The 17,326-nt window shown below is 49.1% G+C and overlaps 1 protein-coding gene across 1 annotated transcript in view; it reads left to right on the top strand.

The window, feature by feature from the left end:
- LOC144762681 (uncharacterized) overlaps window positions 1–16,285 on the top strand; it is a 72,673-nt gene extending 56,388 nt beyond the window's left edge. The window contains exon 5 of the mRNA XM_078647924.1: window positions 16,175–16,285. The gene's annotated coding sequence lies outside the window, so the exon portion shown is untranslated. The remainder of the gene's footprint in view (window positions 1–16,174) is intronic.
- The last annotated feature ends 1,041 nt before the right edge of the window (window positions 16,286–17,326 follow it).

Genomic DNA, 17,326 nt, shown 5'->3' with positions numbered 1-17,326 from the left:
AATATTTCCTCTACTTTCACTCTCTGACTCATCCCAAACCCCATTCTGCTACCATGACCCCCAAAATAACCTTTTCTAGACTTTTCCCTCCTCTACCCCTCCTTGCATCATCTTAAACCTCTTATACTCTTCAGAACTCCCAAACAAGCCTCTCTAAACCCTTCCCTCTGACTCTTGCCCCCTCACCCTCATTATTCATATCCTTAGAAGGATTAGGGATTACCTCTCTCTTCAGGCCAGGAAACAACTAGCAGTTGCTTTGATAGGCTCTAGGATTGACTACTGCAATGCATTGTATGCGGGCCTGACAAAGGGCCTACTGCAACGCTTGCAGGTAGTCCAAAATGCCGCTGCCAGGTTTGTTTTGAACCTCCCCAAGCGCTCCTCAGCCACAGCAGCTAGAAAGCTGCTACACTGGCTCCCCATAGAGGCCCGGATCCGCTTTAAGATCCTATGCCTGATATACAAGGCTCTGGCCAGAAACAGCCCCTCTGGCCTAGGTTCCATCCTGCTCCGCTATCTCCCCACCAGAAATCTACGGTCCTCCGGTAGACTTTTGCTAACGACCCCTCGTTTCAGGAGAGCGAAATGGGGTGGTAAGGCCTTCTCCACCTTGGCCCCTACTTGGTGGAATGCTCTTCCTCTGGAAATAAGATCACTGCCTACCCTTCAGGCTTTTAAAAGGGCCCTGAAAACTCACCTTTTCACGCAAGCGTACCTGTAGCAAAGCAACAATCTCTTTTTTGATCTCTTTCTGTTAGGCGCCTTGATACCTTCGGGTTATTGTCTGCGCATTATAAATTTTAATCATTCATTCATTCATCCCCTAATCATGCCAAACTTCCTCCTGCTGCTACGATCTCCATATAAACACTTTTTAGACCCTTCCCTCTTCTATCTTTCAACTATCCTTTGCAATCCAACTAACAGACTCACATGTCCACCACTCAAATTAATTTCATATTTCCCTATTCTAATTCACCACTAATCCTGGTTCGGTTCCGGAGTAGCGTGCTACTCGCCGAAAGTGCTTTGACACCTCATCTGGGGTATCAAGCGCTATACAAATGTAAACCCTCCTCTCTTCTATCCTTGCACTATCCTTTTTCAATCTAAATAACAGATTAGCATGTTCACTGCTCAAATTAATTATCTAATTTTCCTATACTAATTCACCAATAATCCTTTTTGGGTTCCGGAGTAGCGTGCTACTCGCTGAAAAGTGCTTTGATGCCTCGTCAGGGGTAGTAAGCGCTATATAAATGCAAATGCAATGACCTCCACAAATGGATCCTTGAAACCAAACCCTCCAACCATTCCTCGGACCCCATGCCTAGTGTCATCACTATTGATTTCTACACCAATACTCTCTCTTACTGGACCAGGCTAGTTAATCTCTTCCTCAGTCAAGGCTCCCTCCCTGCTGCCCTCAAAATAGGACAGGTTACCCCTCTTCTAAAAAAAACCTCCGCAGATGAGAACGACCTCAACAACTTCCACCCCATCACCAACCTCCCTTTTCTTTCTAAAAATCACAGAAAAATGTGTTGCGAAACAACTTTCCCTACATATTATGGACAACAATCTCCTTGACGTATTCCAGTCTGGCTTCATTCAAAATTGCAGCACTGAAACAGCCGTGTTGCAAGTAATTGATGATGCGCTGCATATATTCGAATCTGGGGAATCGTGCTGTGACAGAGCGAGTCTGCAGGACGGGGAACAAAACATTGCTTGGTGGGACACCACTCCCCTGTTACCTACCACATTTGCTTCCCAACAGCCGCCGGTACCCGTATGGACAGAGGAGCAGGAAGCATGCTGGCCGAGTCAGACTGGGGACGGCGGTCCCTTTAACTACTCAGCCTGGAAAGACGGAACTCCGCCCATCAACAGCCCGGGAGGAGCTTCAAAAGAGAGTCCAGCCCCGGAAACTACGGACGGCGTTTCCCAGGAGAAAGAAGGATGGAGAGCGGAGTACGGAGGAGAGTCGCGAGAAGGAGAGAGGAGACAAGGAGCCTGGAGCGAAGAAACCGACCCGAAGCCAGGAGGCCACCGGATCCACGATTCGCCCGCCACGCACCCACGGGAGGGGCTTGGCTACAACAGGTACGGGGCCGCGTAGTGGGTTGGGTGGCGCAACGGGTCCAGCCTCCAGAGTAAGTGTACAGTCCCGTGTAAACTAGCCCCCCTCCGAGAACCCTTTACTGCACGAGCACCTCCCTCACGGCGTGTACAGGGTTACACCTTCACTGGTTTCCTTCACCCCCGGCCCTAAAGAACTGTATGGTTTCGTGCTGCTGTCTGACCCGGTCTCTCTCTCTCTTTCTCTTGTCAAAACACCCCGGAGGCGGAGACGAGGAGAGACGAAGACAGCCCCATGTATCCCGTGCAGCAAACTGGATTCACCGCGAAAGCAACCATTTGATCCCGCAGCGTTTGCCAGGGAAAGGATAACCAGTCAGCAAAGGCGCTATTATATCAAAATAAATTGCAAAAACAACAAGTGATGGACTGAATGTGGATCAATGTCACACACTCCCCCAGTCAAAAGATCTGGGCCCAAATCCATCGTTTTTTTGCACTCCACACCACCCTGGGTTAGACAATGGCGATATGCAAATCAGCTCTGACCCTGTTGCCCCATGGGAACAGTCCAGTCCGAACTACAAAAGCCATGTCCTTCCCAGAACGGAATCAAGCATCCGAGGACCGGACCGGTTTCGAGGTAACACCTCTCTTCAGCCCGGCTAGCTTGACTCCAAGTGGTGTGGAGTGCCTGGGACCCACGTCTGGGCATCCCCAGCGCACTTAGGGCGGCAATTGCAAAAACAACAAGTGATGGACTGAATGTGGATCAATGTCACACACTCCCCCAGTCAAAAGATCTGGGCCCAAATCCATCGTTTTTTTGCACTCCACACCACCCTGGGTTAGACAATGGCGATATGCAAATCAGCTCTGACCCTGTTGCCCCATGGGAACAGTCCAGTCCGAACTACAAAAGCCATGTCCTTCCCAGAACGGAAACAAGCATCCGAGGACCGGCCCGGTTTCGAGGTAACACCTCTCATCAGCCCGGCTAGCTTGATTCCAGTGGTGTGGAGTGCCTGGGACTCACGTCTGAGCATCCCCAGTACACTTAGAGCGGTACCTGCAAACACAACAATGATGGACAGAATGTGGATCAATGTCACACATTCACCCCAGTCCAAAGATCTGGGCCCAAATCCATCGTTTTTCCACTCCACATCACCCTGGGTTAGACAATGGCGATATGCAAATCAGCGCTTTGGTTTTTCTTTGTTCGCCCTAAGTTGGCAGGGTATGCTCAGACGTGAGTCCCTTGCTCACTTTGCCACTGGAGTCAAGCAAGCCCGGCTGAAGACGGCTGTAATGCCAGAAACCGGTCCTGGGAAGCTTGATTCCGGTCCAGGGAAGACATGGCTTGGCAGTTCGGGCTGCACTGTTCCCATGAGGCACAGGGTTAGACTGATTTGCATATGGCCATGTCTGAACTGGGGTGGCGGAGTGAGCTAAAGAACGGTGATGGATTAAACCCAGATCAGTTGACTGGGGGTGAGTGTTTGTATTGTCAACGCTCCGTCCATCATCACCTTTGGTTTTTCTTTGTTCGCCCTAAGTTGGCAGGGTATGCTCAGACGTGAGTCCCTTGCTCACTTTGCCACTGGAGTCAAGCAAGCCCGGCTGAAGACGGCTGTAATGCCAGAAACCGGTCCTGGGAAGCTTGATTCCGGTCCAGGGAAGACATGGCTTGGCAGTTCAGGCTGCACTGTTCCCATGAGGCACAGGGTTAGACTGATTTGCATATGGCCATGTCTGAACTGGGGTGGCGGAGTGAGCTAAAGAACGGTGATGGATTAAACCCAGATCAGTTGACTGGGGGTGAGTGTTTGTATTGTCAACGCTCCGTCCATCATAACCTTTGGTTTTTCTTTGTTCGCCCTAAGTTGGCAGGGTATGCTCAGACGTGAGTCCCTTGCTCACTTTGCCACTGGAGTCAAGCAAGCCCGGCTGAAGACGGCTGTAATGCCAGAAACCGGTCCTGGGAAGCTTGATTCCGGTCCAGGGAAGACATGGCTTGGCAGTTCGGGCTGCACTGTTCCCATGAGGCACAGGGTTAGACTGATTTGCATATGGCCATGTCTGAACTGGGGTGGCGGAGTGAGCTAAAGAACGGTGATGGATTAAACCCAGATCAGTTGACTGGGGGTGAGTGTTTGTATTGTCAACGCTCCGTCCATCATCACCTTTGGTTTTTCTTTGTTCGCCCTAAGTTGGCAGGGTATGCTCAGACGTGAGTCCCTTGCTCACTTTGCCACTGGAGTCAAGCAAGCCCGGCTGAAGACGGCTGTAATGCCAGAAACCGGTCCTGGGAAGCTTGATTCCGGTCCAGGGAAGACATGGCTTGGCAGTTCGGGCTGCACTGTTCCCATGAGGCACAGGGTTAGACTGATTTGCATATGGCCATGTCTGAACTGGGGTGGCGGAGTGAGCTAAAGAACGGTGATGGATTAAACCCAGATCAGTTGACTGGGGGTGAGTGTTTGTATTGTCAACGCTCCGTCCATCATCACCTTTGGTTTTTCTTTGTTCGCCCTAAGTTGGCAGGGTATGCTCAGACGTGAGTCCCTTGCTCACTTTGCCACTGGAGTCAAGCAAGCCCGGCTGAAGACGGCTGTAATGCCAGAAACCGGTCCTGGGAAGCTTGATTCCGGTCCAGGGAAGACATGGCTTGGCAGTTCGGGCTGCACTGTTCCCATGAGGCACAGGGTTAGACTGATTTGCATATGGCCATGTCTGAACTGGGGTGGCGGAGTGAGCTAAAGAACGGTGATGGATTAAACCCAGATCAGTTGACTGGGGGTGAGTGTTTGTATTGTCAACGCTCCGTCCATCATCACCTTTGGTTTTTCATTATATCAAAATAAAGCCATCTTTAAAATCACTGGTAAAAGACTCTGTATCTCACTTAACGTCTTCCCCCCTGGGCACCTCAGTATCTACCGACCCGAACGTAGCCAGCCCCCCGACCCTGGGACACGTGGTGTCAGAAGTGGGATCAGCAACACCTCCCATCTGTAGCGACAAGATGGACACCCTCATTGAGCATATCATCAAAGGCCAACAAAAACTTGAGTGGGCGGTGGAACACCAGCTTTCAGCAGCCCAAGCGGATAGGGAGTTGTTCAAATCATCGTTGACAGCTCAAATAGAAGGTCTGAGGAACGTGCCACCTCCCATCCCGCTCATACCCAGAGAATCACGAGTACTCTCCCCTCACCCCACCGGTATCGCCTTACAAAAATACATTCAGGAGGAAGACCCGGATGCGTTCTTATTGAATTTTGAAAGGGCCGCCAGAGCCTTAGGCTGGCCCGAGGACAAATGGCCCTTCCTTCTCGCCCCCCTCCTGACCGGGGAAGCGCAATCGACCTATCAAGCCGCGAACGTTCTGGGAAACACGCCCTATGGAGTTGTGAAGGAAGTGATATTGGATCACCTGGGCTTAGATCAGGAAGCCTACCGAGTAAAGTTTAGAAAGGAAAGAGGCCTGCCAGGGGAGAACCCAAAAACCCTGTTCTTTCGATTGCGTATGGACGCCAACAAATGGCTAAAACCGGAGGTATGTAGCAAGGAGGTAATCCTCAACAAAATCTACCTGGAACAATTTATGGACGCTCTGCCATATGCCACGCAAAGATGGCTACGCCAACACGTAGGGTTGGAAGTAGAACAAGCTATCGAAATGGCTGCACAGTATGCCAGGGCACAACCCCGATTGAGCACTGGGGAAAACGAGAAGTATAATAAAAACCTCCCTCCCCTCAAAGTTGAGAGGAAACCGAGACCACCAATCGAAGCCCCCAGACCAAAAGCAACAGGGATGATGTCACCGCTGTTTAAAGGACCACAATGCTATGACTGTGGGGAGTGGGGTCACATAGCGAGGATGTGCCCCCGTAAGAGACCTCCTGAGGAGCCAATGGAGGTTGGATATCTCCCTAAGACCGTGATGTACTCAGCCGAATTGGGCAGTTCATTCTACGTGAGTATGAGGATGAATGGTGTTAGAGTGAGGGCCCTCCTCGATTCGGGGTGCAAACAGTCTGTAGTACAGGTACGCTTTGTCCTACCAGAACAGTACATACAGGAGGCCCAGGTGTTTATACGCTGTGTTCACGGAGACGTGAAGCCATACCCATTGGCTTCCATCTCTGTGGAAATACCGGATAGAGCTACTTGCAACGTTAGGGTAGGAGTGGTAGATACCTTGCCTGAAGATATGATTTTGGGCACAGACAACCCCGAATTCCTATCGCTTTTTAAGGAGAAGCTTGCCTCGAGTCCTTCTGGGAAGGTAAGACCCTCTCCCGCATACATAACCCCCGAATCCTGGGAAACAGATAGAAGCTTCCGGTTTGCGCAAACCGAAGACAGAACCCTATATAATGCATGGGACAGTGCGCACCAAAACCAAGGTAACTCTTCCCAGATGTACCCCCGATCCCTGACCAGGAACGACCTGTTGTATAGACAGGCCACGGAGACCAGCAGTTGTCAGTTGTTGGTACCAACCTCTTTCAGGGAGCAAGTGTTATTCTTCGCACACACCCATCTAACCGCAGGACATGCAGGAAAAGAAAAGACCACAGAGAGTATCATCCGACACTTCTTTTGGCCCGGGATCTACAGGGATGTACAGGATTATTGTGCCAAGTGCGAGGTGTGTCAGAGGAAGAACACCCATCGCCCCAGCGCAGCACCGCTACAACCCATGCCTATCATCGGGGTTCCATTCGAACGCGTGGGCATGGACCTCATCGGGCCCTTACCACGGTCTACCAAGGGGAATGTATACGCCCTAGTCAGTGTGGATTATGCCACTAGGTTCGTGGAGGCTTTTCCATTGAGAACCACCACCACCTCAGCAATCGCAGAAAAATTTGTTGAACTGTTTGCCCGCGTCGGTTTCCCGAAAGAAGTCTTGACGCATCAGGGCACCCCCTTTACTGCCAAACTCATGCGAGAAGTATGTAAATCCCTGGGGATAAAACATCTGAAAACATCGGTATATCATACGCAGACCGATGGCCTCGTCGAACGATATAATCAATCCCTTAAATTGACATTGAAAAAGATGTTATCCTCAGAGGGCACGAACTGGGACCGGCTACTACCTTTGGCCCTCTATGTGTTAAGAGCCCAGAAACAAAGTAGCCTGGGGTGTTCCTCTTTCGAGTTGTTGTACGGGCGTCTCCCTAGGTCCCTCCTCGAAATGACTAAAGACTTGTGGGAAACTGAAGAGCTCCAGGAACAAAAGACCATGCTAGAATACACTACCCAACTCCGGTCCCGGCTGGGCAAACTGCGGAACTTGGCCCACTCTAGCCTGGAACACCACCAACACCGATATAAAAAGAACTACGACAAAGGCAAGAAGTTGCGAAGTATTGGCGTAAGAAAATGGGCCCTGGTACTGCTCCCCTCCCTAAGCAGCAAGGCAAAGAATGAATGGCAAGGGCCCTTTCAGGTCATTGAATCAATAGGACAGATAACCTATAAGTTACGTCTTTCATCAAACAAGACGCAGACCTATCACATAAACCTGTTGAAAGAGTGGCTGGGACCGACACCTCAAGACTCCCAATGGATCGAAGCCGCGTCCAAGTCGGCCGCCTCCACCTTGGATCAACTAGTGGTGAATCCGGACTTAACGGCCTCCACGAGGTTAGATCTGCAGGAGGTCCTCATTCCATTCACCGACGTCTTTTCAGAACTACCCGGGAGAACAGACCGAATCGAACATTGCATCGAACACCCCCCCCCCCCCCCCCCGGGAAAACCGTGAAGCAAAGACCCTACCGAATCCCCGCGGCCCGACGGGAGGCGGTACAGAAAGAGGTACAAGAGATGCTCAAACTGGGGGTGATACGCCCCTCCACAAGTCATTGGTCATCTCCCATAGTCATGATACCCAAGACGGACGGGTCCAAGCGCTTTTGTATGGATTTCAGGGCTTTGAACGCCATCTCTAACTTCGACACGTACCCTATTCCGAGGGTGGATGAGTTGATTGAAAAAATCGGGGATGCGCAGTACATCACGACCATCGACCTCACGAAGGGGTATTGGCAGGTGCCTCTTCATGAGGAGGACCGCAAGAAAACAGCCTTCGTCACTGAAAATGGCCTGTATAAATTCACCGTACTCCCCTTTGGCCTTCATGGCGCCCCGGCGACATTCCAGAGACTTATGAATTCAGTATCGCAGCCCTACACAACTTTCAGTTCGGCCTACTTGGACGATATAGTCATCTACAGCAGGAATTGGAATGAACATCTTAGCCACCTGAGAACCATCCTGACCGCCCTACGTCAAGCAGGGCTGCATATTAACTCAAAGAAATCCAGAGCAGCATTCACCAGCGTCAGGTATCTGGGGTATGTCTTGGGGGAGGGAACCATTGCCCCCCAAAGCGAGAAGGTGAAAGCCATAACCAACGTCCCTTTTCCTACAAGCAAAAGAGAACTGAGAGCCTTTTTAGGCCTCATAGGCTATTACCGCCGATTTATTGACAGGTTTGCGGAGAGGGCAGCCCCTTTGACAGATCTCCTGGGCAAAGAGACCAAAAACCGTGATATAACGAACCCCTCCCCAGAAGCTCTTAAAGCATTTCACCAGCTAAAAGAAAGCATGACCTCAGCCCCGGTGCTAATGTCCCCGGATTTTGAGAAAACCTTTACACTCGCCACCGATGCCTCTAGTGTGGGCATTGGTGCTGTATTATCCCAAACAGGATCAGATGGACAGGAGCATCCCGTGTTATACATTAGTAGGAAGCTTTTTCCACGAGAATGCAGGTATTCCACCATTGAGAGGGAGGGTTTAGCGATTAAGTGGGCCGTGGAGAAACTGCGCTATTATTTGGAAGGGAAACCATTCATCCTCCATACCGACCACGCACCCTTAAAGTGGATGCATCAAAACAGCAGCAATAACTATAGGGCAGTGGTTCCCAAACTTTTTTGACCCGTGGCTCCCTTGATCTAATTGGCAGTTGACCGTGGCTCCCCACCATTTTTTTTACCATTCTGTGAGTCTGTTGCACAGCAGCAGGGCCGACTTTAGCACTGGTGGCGCCCAGTGCGGCAATGTTTTTTGGCGCCCCCCCTCCCAATGACCACCTCCGCCACAGATTCCCTCCCTACTACCCTTTAACAGTCTCCCTAATCACTCTATCTAAGATGCATTTAATACATTTTATAGCGTCACTTATAAAAGTGAAGGCAGGGCCGGCTCTAGTGCGGTGCGACCGGTGCCACCGCAGCAGGTGATGACTTCAGGAAACATCACTTACAACACAACTTTTACCACGCAATGCTTTTACATCGCAACTTTTACAACGCAAACCATTACAACGCATTGCGCTGGGGGGCGCTCTAGGATAGGGAATAGATTTAATTTACTATCCACCACCTTCCCTACTATCCACGGGGACTGGAGTTGGAATAGTAAATTAAACTATTCACTATCCAGCACCCCAAAGCACTATGCGTTGTAAAGGCATGCGTAGTAAAAGCATGCGTTTTAATGTCATACATCCGATGACTTCGCACAGGGGCGTAAAAATACCTGCTGCCCGTTCCTGGCCTCTAGCAGTGTTCAGGCAGCAATTAAAATGTCAATAAAGCTCCGGTGATTAATGTTCTCCTAGGCAAGATCAGAGTTTTGTCTAATATAGAAGTTTTGACTCAAGGAAGTTGTTATTCTTGGTTAGGTAGTGCAGAGGGTTGATATGCCTGCTGCACAGAACATGTACCGTGCAGATTACAAAATGAATGTAACATAAACAGGTCCGTGAGTTACTGCGTTTGTCAGAGACTTCCTTTTGTTAGTTGCAGTTTACAGTGAGCTAATATCTGTCATCAAAGAACTGCTGGTAGACTTCAAGGTATAGATTATGTTTACTGTAAAAACAGAGCATGTTAGAAATCAGAGACGCACGTATAGCGGAAGTGCGCTCTTGGGACAAACCATGACCCAGGTTTTTGAAGGTGGGACATATTTTAGCTGCAGAACAAAGAGGCTTCACTTTTCCACATTGTGGTCGTGGCGCCCCTGGCTCCTCATTACGGCATACCGGGGTGCCGCGGTGCACAGTTTGGGAACCACGGCTGTAAACTGTCAGGGTGGCTACCCAACGGCTGAAAGCATGTTCTTTGCTTTAAGTATTCTTTTTTTTTTTTTTTTTTTATTATAAACTTTTATTTAGCTTTCCATCAAATTACACTTCACCAAATACATGTCGAGTTAGGCAATTAGTTATACAGTAGGTCGTTTCTGAACTTCTCAATACAATGTAATTACATCAATCATGACTATTCGGGCCATTGCAATTTACATACTGGATGTGCTCCTTCATGCCCTGCTGGTTCCACCCTCCCAACAGTCCTTACGTCATATAGTTCGCAGTGTTAGACCCCAATCCTTGCAGGAGCTCGTCCCCTCCCATCCCTCTAGAACAGATGTCTTCAAACTGTGGGGCGCGACCCCGAGAGGGGTCGTGGAGTTCTAGGAAGGGGGTCGCAGATTCCCTGGGTTTACTTGTCCCTGCAAAAAGACAGCTGGTCTCGCTAATTGAGATCGTTATCACCTGCTTGCCTAAATGAAAGGCGGGGAATCTCCCTTCTGTGCAAAGCGAGAATCGCTCCTAACTCCACTCATTCCGGTTTCAATTAGATCCTTGTGCTCCAGTAATCTGTCAGTATTTCTACACTTTGGGGGCATCCATCTCTCTTCTGACATACCATAGTAGCTGTTAAAAATACCGCACAGCCAGCATAGCTAAAATAAATGCATTACACCAAAAATCCCAACCACGGCATCCAAGAAAGCTTCTCTTCTGCACGCAAAACATGTATTCAAAGGCGGCACAAACATCCCTGTAAATGTGTAAAACAGAGTATAGTCGGTACTGCGTCCTCTAAGAACGAGGCAGCCTGACCTTGCTCTTGACATCTGATGTGTATATTGGGGCTGAGCAGGTCACAGGTTCAGCCAGTACTGGAAAAACAGGTCTTTATGTGGCAAGATTCTACTGTGAGCTGTTACAACTCACTCTTCCATCCTTCCAAGGTCGATAATACAACTGAGTTTCAATTGGTTGATATGGGCAGACCTAAAGCTAGCACTAAAATGTGTTAGTAACTTTACGAGTCATTTTAGCTGAGATCTCTAGGTCGACTAGAGATGAAGCTGTGTGACTGAAGGATGGATGGGTACACATTTAGGTGGAGTCCCACAGCGTGGTGTCTTTGCCAAAGACTCCTGCCTCCTCCTCAGCTCGTGAATTTCACAATAAACTGAAGTTCAGGTTGTTTAGGTGGGAGATTTTGGGGCAGAAGAGGGAGAGTTGTGTTCCATGATTTTAGTAAGGAGCAAGCAAGGCTTTAGTCAAAATAACAATTTTTCCAGTGAAAGTGGTTTATTGCTTTCCTCCGTAGGACTCGGCCTGGAAATCCATCTTTCTATTTTGGAATTTTAAACGTTTGCGTTTCCCAGGACAGTATTTGCGTTTCTCATTAATGCGAGTGCATGGCCACTTCAATCTTGTACAGCCTAGCACAGTAATTGTAATTTTGCCACAATTTAAGGTTGACTACGGTGGTTCCATTCTTTTGCTTGCCATTGTTCTATTTATTCTTTTGATGTGCTGGTTTGTGTGAGATAAAGTAGCAATTTGTAAGTAGCTGTTAGAAGGGTAACATTTGCTCAAATTGTAATATTAATCCTGTTCAATAGGGTTATGAGACTTTTTCCAAAGGTGACTGCCAATCTTTTTTGGACGTTCTATTGTGTTTGTTTTTGGGCGTCCCATTTTAAATGAGAACTGTGAATCCTGCGCGTCCTTACAAGATGCCTTGTAATATTTAGGGGCATGATGCTTATTTGCCGCAAATTTGCTCTTGTTGCAGGAGTTTGTAGAGGCAAAATATGTGCCAGGATGGCACATTTGCAAGATGAGTTACATGGGTAAAAGTTGTTAGGAGCGTGCCTGTGTCTTTCACCGGAATAAAACTAATGTATTTCAAGCTCTCCTGGTACTGTGTTGTGCTGAGCTTATTTTTAAGTTCTGCTATACACATAATTCCATAAATACAAGCCTTTCTACACCCTTCCCTCATGTATCCCTCCTAGACTCATGCAATTCCTCCTCTTTCTCCCTAATCCACTTCTAGACTCTTGCCCCTCCATCTCTTCTTTACTCATCCCAAACCTCCTAATGTTATGATCTCCAAATACACACTTTTTAGACCCTTCCCTCTTCTATTACTCCACTATCCTTTTCAAACCAACTAACAGACTCACACGTACACCGCTCAAATTCATTTAGTATTATCCTATACTAATTCACCACTAATCCATTTTAGGTTCCGGAATAGCGTGTACTCACGGAAAAGCACCTTGACGCCTTGTCAGGGTAGTAAGCACTAAATCAATGCAATTACAAGTCAAGGGCCCTTCCCTTCCAGTGACAGTACCACCTACCCCCTACTGCCACCATCCACAGCCCATGCCCTTTGCCAGGCTGCCCTCCAAGGAGTCTTGAGACATGCTCAGAGGAGTCTGTAGACATGCTCTGCATGCACCAGACATTGATAGGCCCTTAATTCCCAAGTTAAAGGTCCCTTCCATCTGTCCCACTTCCACCTTCAATCACTTGCCCGATGCCAGGCTGCTCTCTGAGGGGCATTTAGATGTGCTCTGCATGTTCCAGTCGTCCGTAGGCCGGCCCTTCATTCCCAAGTCAAGAGTCCCTTCCATCTGCACCACTTACACCCTCAGTCACCCAGGTCCGAAGCCCTGCTCTACATGACCAAGCGACCTCATGCCACCTCTTTCCTTTTGGGGCATGGAACCACTAGCCCCAAGTCAGCACAGTGCCACATAAAACAGGAGGACTAGCAACCCTGGGCTATTGTGCATGGCTTAACCTATGATCCAGAATGTTACCACAAAGGAGAATAAGGCAAACAAACTCTCTCACACACTTTAAACATGTCTACTTCAAATTGGAATGCTCTGCTAAAGCAGTTTCAATAATTTAAAACTGGAAAGGAATGATTACAAGTAAAATAAAGTGCCGCAATAATGCCGCAAAATTTCAATTTTTGTGCCGCTAAACTTTAATTTTTGTGCCGCAAAATGTTCAAATCTATGCTGCATTATCCTGGGGGGTCTGATCAAGGAGGTGTTCCATGGGCTTTGCCTGGGGTTCCCACACAAAGCCTATGGATTTTGAAGCTGACCCTATTTACAAAATCATGTAAACCTGGGGCAGCTCTAAAAACGGACGCCTCGCCAGCAGAGGCGCAACAAGGAGAAATGTTTTCATTTCCCCTCGTTTTTTCATCTTTCCATGTGTGCTGCATTCTGCAGCTCACATAGAAATAGGAAAATGCCCCTCAGGATTGCTTTGGTGAAGGAAAGTGCCTCTTCCCGTACAAAAACAATCCTGCTATGTTGGTGCTAGGCAGCACCTTGTGAAGGGAAAAGGACTGGAATGCGCCATATTTCTTGAGAAGGTCAGAAAGGAAAAAAACACGGGAAACGTGCCAAAGGATGCCAGGTCTAACAGGGGCATTGATGGTTGTCGATAGATGCTGATGAGGAGGAGAACCAGTTTCTAGAAAATGTTGTCAGAGGGGGTCCTTACGTCTAAAATGGTTTGAAAAGGGGGTCTCGACATCAAAAAGTTTGAAGACCACTGCTCTAGAACAACCGGAGTCCTACACAATTGTAATATGTAACTTTCACTTCCACCTTCCTATGGACTGGTTTCTGGATCCGACAGGTCCGGTGGGGGATCACATATCTGTCCACGGTGTTCGTTCCATTTTCCCCAGATTTTGGACCATTTCTTGGGGCAACCCCTGTGTACATATACAGCCCTTTCAGCAACCATAGCTGTGTCCATGTCCTTCTCCCATTGCGCCCGAGCTGGAACCATCCCAGAACCCCACTTTCGAGCGATATTGTGTTTCGCCAGTGCCAGACCTAATGTAGCCCACGTTTGCAATCCCCGGTTCATATCAGTTGGCGACCACATATTTAACAAACAACATCTAGGCTCTCTCTGCAGTTCCACCCCTGCTGCCTCGGAGATTTCTGACAATATGTGGTTCCAGTATCTCTCTATCTTAGGACAGTCCCACAATATATGATAGAATGTGCCAGGGGCGCCACATCCGCGCATGCAATTCGGGTCTTGTGAGCGGCCCAGTTTATGCAGAAGTGTACGGGAATAGTAAACTCTGTGCACTATTTTTAATTGTATCAGTTTAAGCCGTGACGGGATGGAGGCCTCCCTGGCTGATGCCAGGGCATGCAACCAGTCTTCGTCCTCGATGTCTCCTAATTCCACCTCCCATTTACTACGAAGCACTACTGTGGGATCCGGGAGATTATTGATCAGTTTCTGGTAGGTAAGCGATATTGCTCTCTTGTCTATCCGGTCCGTAAGTAGTCTGTCTTCTAGGGGGGATGATTCTACAAGTGTCGTACCTGTCGGGATGGCGCTCTGTAGTGCGTGTGTGATTTGCATATATCTGTATTTCTCTGTGTCTGCCATTCCGTATTGCTCTTGAAGGGCGGGGAAAAAGATAACCGCCCCACTTTTCCACAGATCACCAATCCTAGAAATGCCAATAAGGTCCCATTGGCGGAAGCCCTTAGTGTTCCCCAGTGTACCGAGACGGCGCGTGTCCCAAAGGGGCGTGGCTAGTGTAAGTATACCGTCCCACCCCAGTGCCCTCTGCGCTGCGTGCCACAGTTTGACCGTGAGGGCCGTAGGGCCTGTCAGTGTGTGGCGTCTTTTGTTGGAATATAGCGCCTTTAGTAATTGATCCGGGGGTAGTACCGCTCTGTCAAGACGAAAGGCCGGGTCTTGTTGTGGGGCATGTAGCCAGCGGTTTACTACCATCAACTGTGCCGCCCAGTACTATAGTTTCGTATTTGGCAGGGCGATACCCCCGTCATACCAAGAGCGGGACAGCTTGGAGTGCGAGATGCGGGGAGGTTTTCCGTCCCATTTTAGTATTCATTTTTGATGCTGTTTGCCTGGCATAAGGGTTCCCATGTGCCTCTTTTTAGATCTGGTGTCAGAGCATAAAGCATAGGCCAATGGGTCTGTCTACTTCCGCTTTTGACTGCCCTCACTGTGAGTGACAGCATTTTGCATTTTTACTTGAGGCAGGTAAGAGAATCAAATGAGTCCCTCTCCCTTAAGGAACTGCCCGACATATAACTAAAGTCTTATGCACACAAGAAAAAAACAAGTTTCTTCTGCATAATATACAGTAGCGTTTTTGCTGACGTTAGCTTTTCTGTCTTTGTAAAAAATCATGTTCTTGAAACTGAAATATAGTGGAAACATTCCAGGTACGCGCCTGAGAGCAAGAAACACAAATCAAAAGCTTTGTCTGTTGTCACTTTCATTATGTTAACTGTAAAAACAGAGCACGTTAGAAATCAGACATAAAACATAAGCAAAGTCAAGGCCTTCCTCTCGCTGAGAGAAGGCCTTGGCTTGGCTTATATTTTATATCTGATTTCTAACGTGCTCCGTTTTTACAGTAAAATAATGCTGGGTATACGGGTGTAAATGCCCAAACTTCGTTTTACACACGTATCACCAGCATTATGTTTACTGTAAAAACAGAGCATGTTAGAAATCAGAGACGCACGTATAGTGGAAGTGCGCTCTTGAGACAAACCATGTACCATATTTTTGCAGGTGGGGGACATATTTTGGCTGCAGAAAAAAGAGGCTTCACTTTTCCACATTGTGGTCGCGGCGCCCCTGACTCCACACTACGGCGCACCGGGGTGCCGCGGCGCACAGTTTGGGAACCACGGCTCTAGGGTGCTGAGGTGGATCTTTTCCTTGCAACCCTACTCTTTTACTGTAATGCACCGCAAGGGTAAAGAGAACGGTAATGCGGACTTCTTGTCCCGAATCTTTCCTCTCCCCGATCGGGAGATGCCAGGGGGGGAGGTTTGTGACAGAGCGAGTCTGTAGGACGGGGAACAAAACATTGCTTGGTGGGACACCATTCCCCGGTTACCTACCACATTTGCTTCCCAACAGCCGCCGGTACCCGCATGGACGGAGGAGCAGGAAGCATGCTGGCCGAGTCAGACTGGGGACGGCGGTCCCTTTAACTACTCAGCCTGGAAAGACGGAACCCCACCCATCAACAGCCCGGGAGGAGCTTCAAAAGAGAGTCCAGCCCCGGAAACTACGGACGGCGTTTCCCAGGAGAAAGAAGGATTGAGAGCGGAGTACGGAGGAGAGTCGCGAGAAGGAGAGAGGAGACGAGAAGCCTGGAGCGAAGAAACCGACCCGAAGCCAGGAGGCCACCGGATCCACGATTCGCCCCGCCACGCACCCACGGGAGGGGCGTGGCTACAACAGGTATGGGGCCGCGTAGCGGGTCGGGTGGCGCAACGGGTCCAGCCTCCAGACTAAGTGTACAGTCCCGTGTAAACTAGCCCCCCTCCGAGAACCCTTTCCTGCACGAGCACCTCCCTCACGGAGTGTACAGGGTTACACCTTCACTGGTTTCCTTCACCCCCGGCCCTAAAGAACTGTATGGTTTCGTGCTGCTGTCTGACCCGGTCTCTCTCTCTCTCTTTCTCTTGTCAAAACACCCCGGAGGCGGAGACGAGGAGAGAAGAAGACAGCCCCGTGTATCCCGTGCAGCAAACTGTATTCACCGTGAAAGCAACCATTTGATCCCGCAGCGTTTGCCAGGGAAAGGATAACCAGTCGGCAAAGGCGCTGTTATATCAAAATAAAGCCATCTTTAAAATCACTGGTAAAAGACTCTGTATCTCACTTAACGTCTTCCCCCCTGGGCAGCTCAGTATCTACCGACCCGAACGTAGCCAGCCCCTCGACCCTGGGACACGTGCCTTCTGATTCTTCTTGACCTCTCTGCAGCCTTTGATACTGTTAATCACAACACCCTCCTTAACACTCTTCAACAGAGAATGGGCGTGGAAGGCACAGTGCTTAAATGGTTTGCCTCATTCCTCTCGGACAGATCCAAATTGATCAGGATAGCGAACAGTCTTTCGTCTCCATTGGCGGTGGGTCAAGGCATCCCTCAAGGTTCTATCCTTGCACCCACTTTGTTTAACTTTGGCGCCTCAATTCTGGAACACCCTTCCCCCTGAACTGCGCCAAACTCCCTCTTATCCTCAGTTTAGGAAATCTCTCAAGATGTGGCTCTTTTCC

The sequence above is a fragment of the Lissotriton helveticus genome, chromosome 6 (genome assembly GCF_964261635.1).
Source record: "Lissotriton helveticus chromosome 6, aLisHel1.1, whole genome shotgun sequence".
In the NCBI taxonomy this organism is placed as follows: Eukaryota; Metazoa; Chordata; class Amphibia; order Caudata; family Salamandridae; genus Lissotriton; species Lissotriton helveticus.
This window is presented reverse-complemented; position numbering and strand designations above follow the sequence as displayed.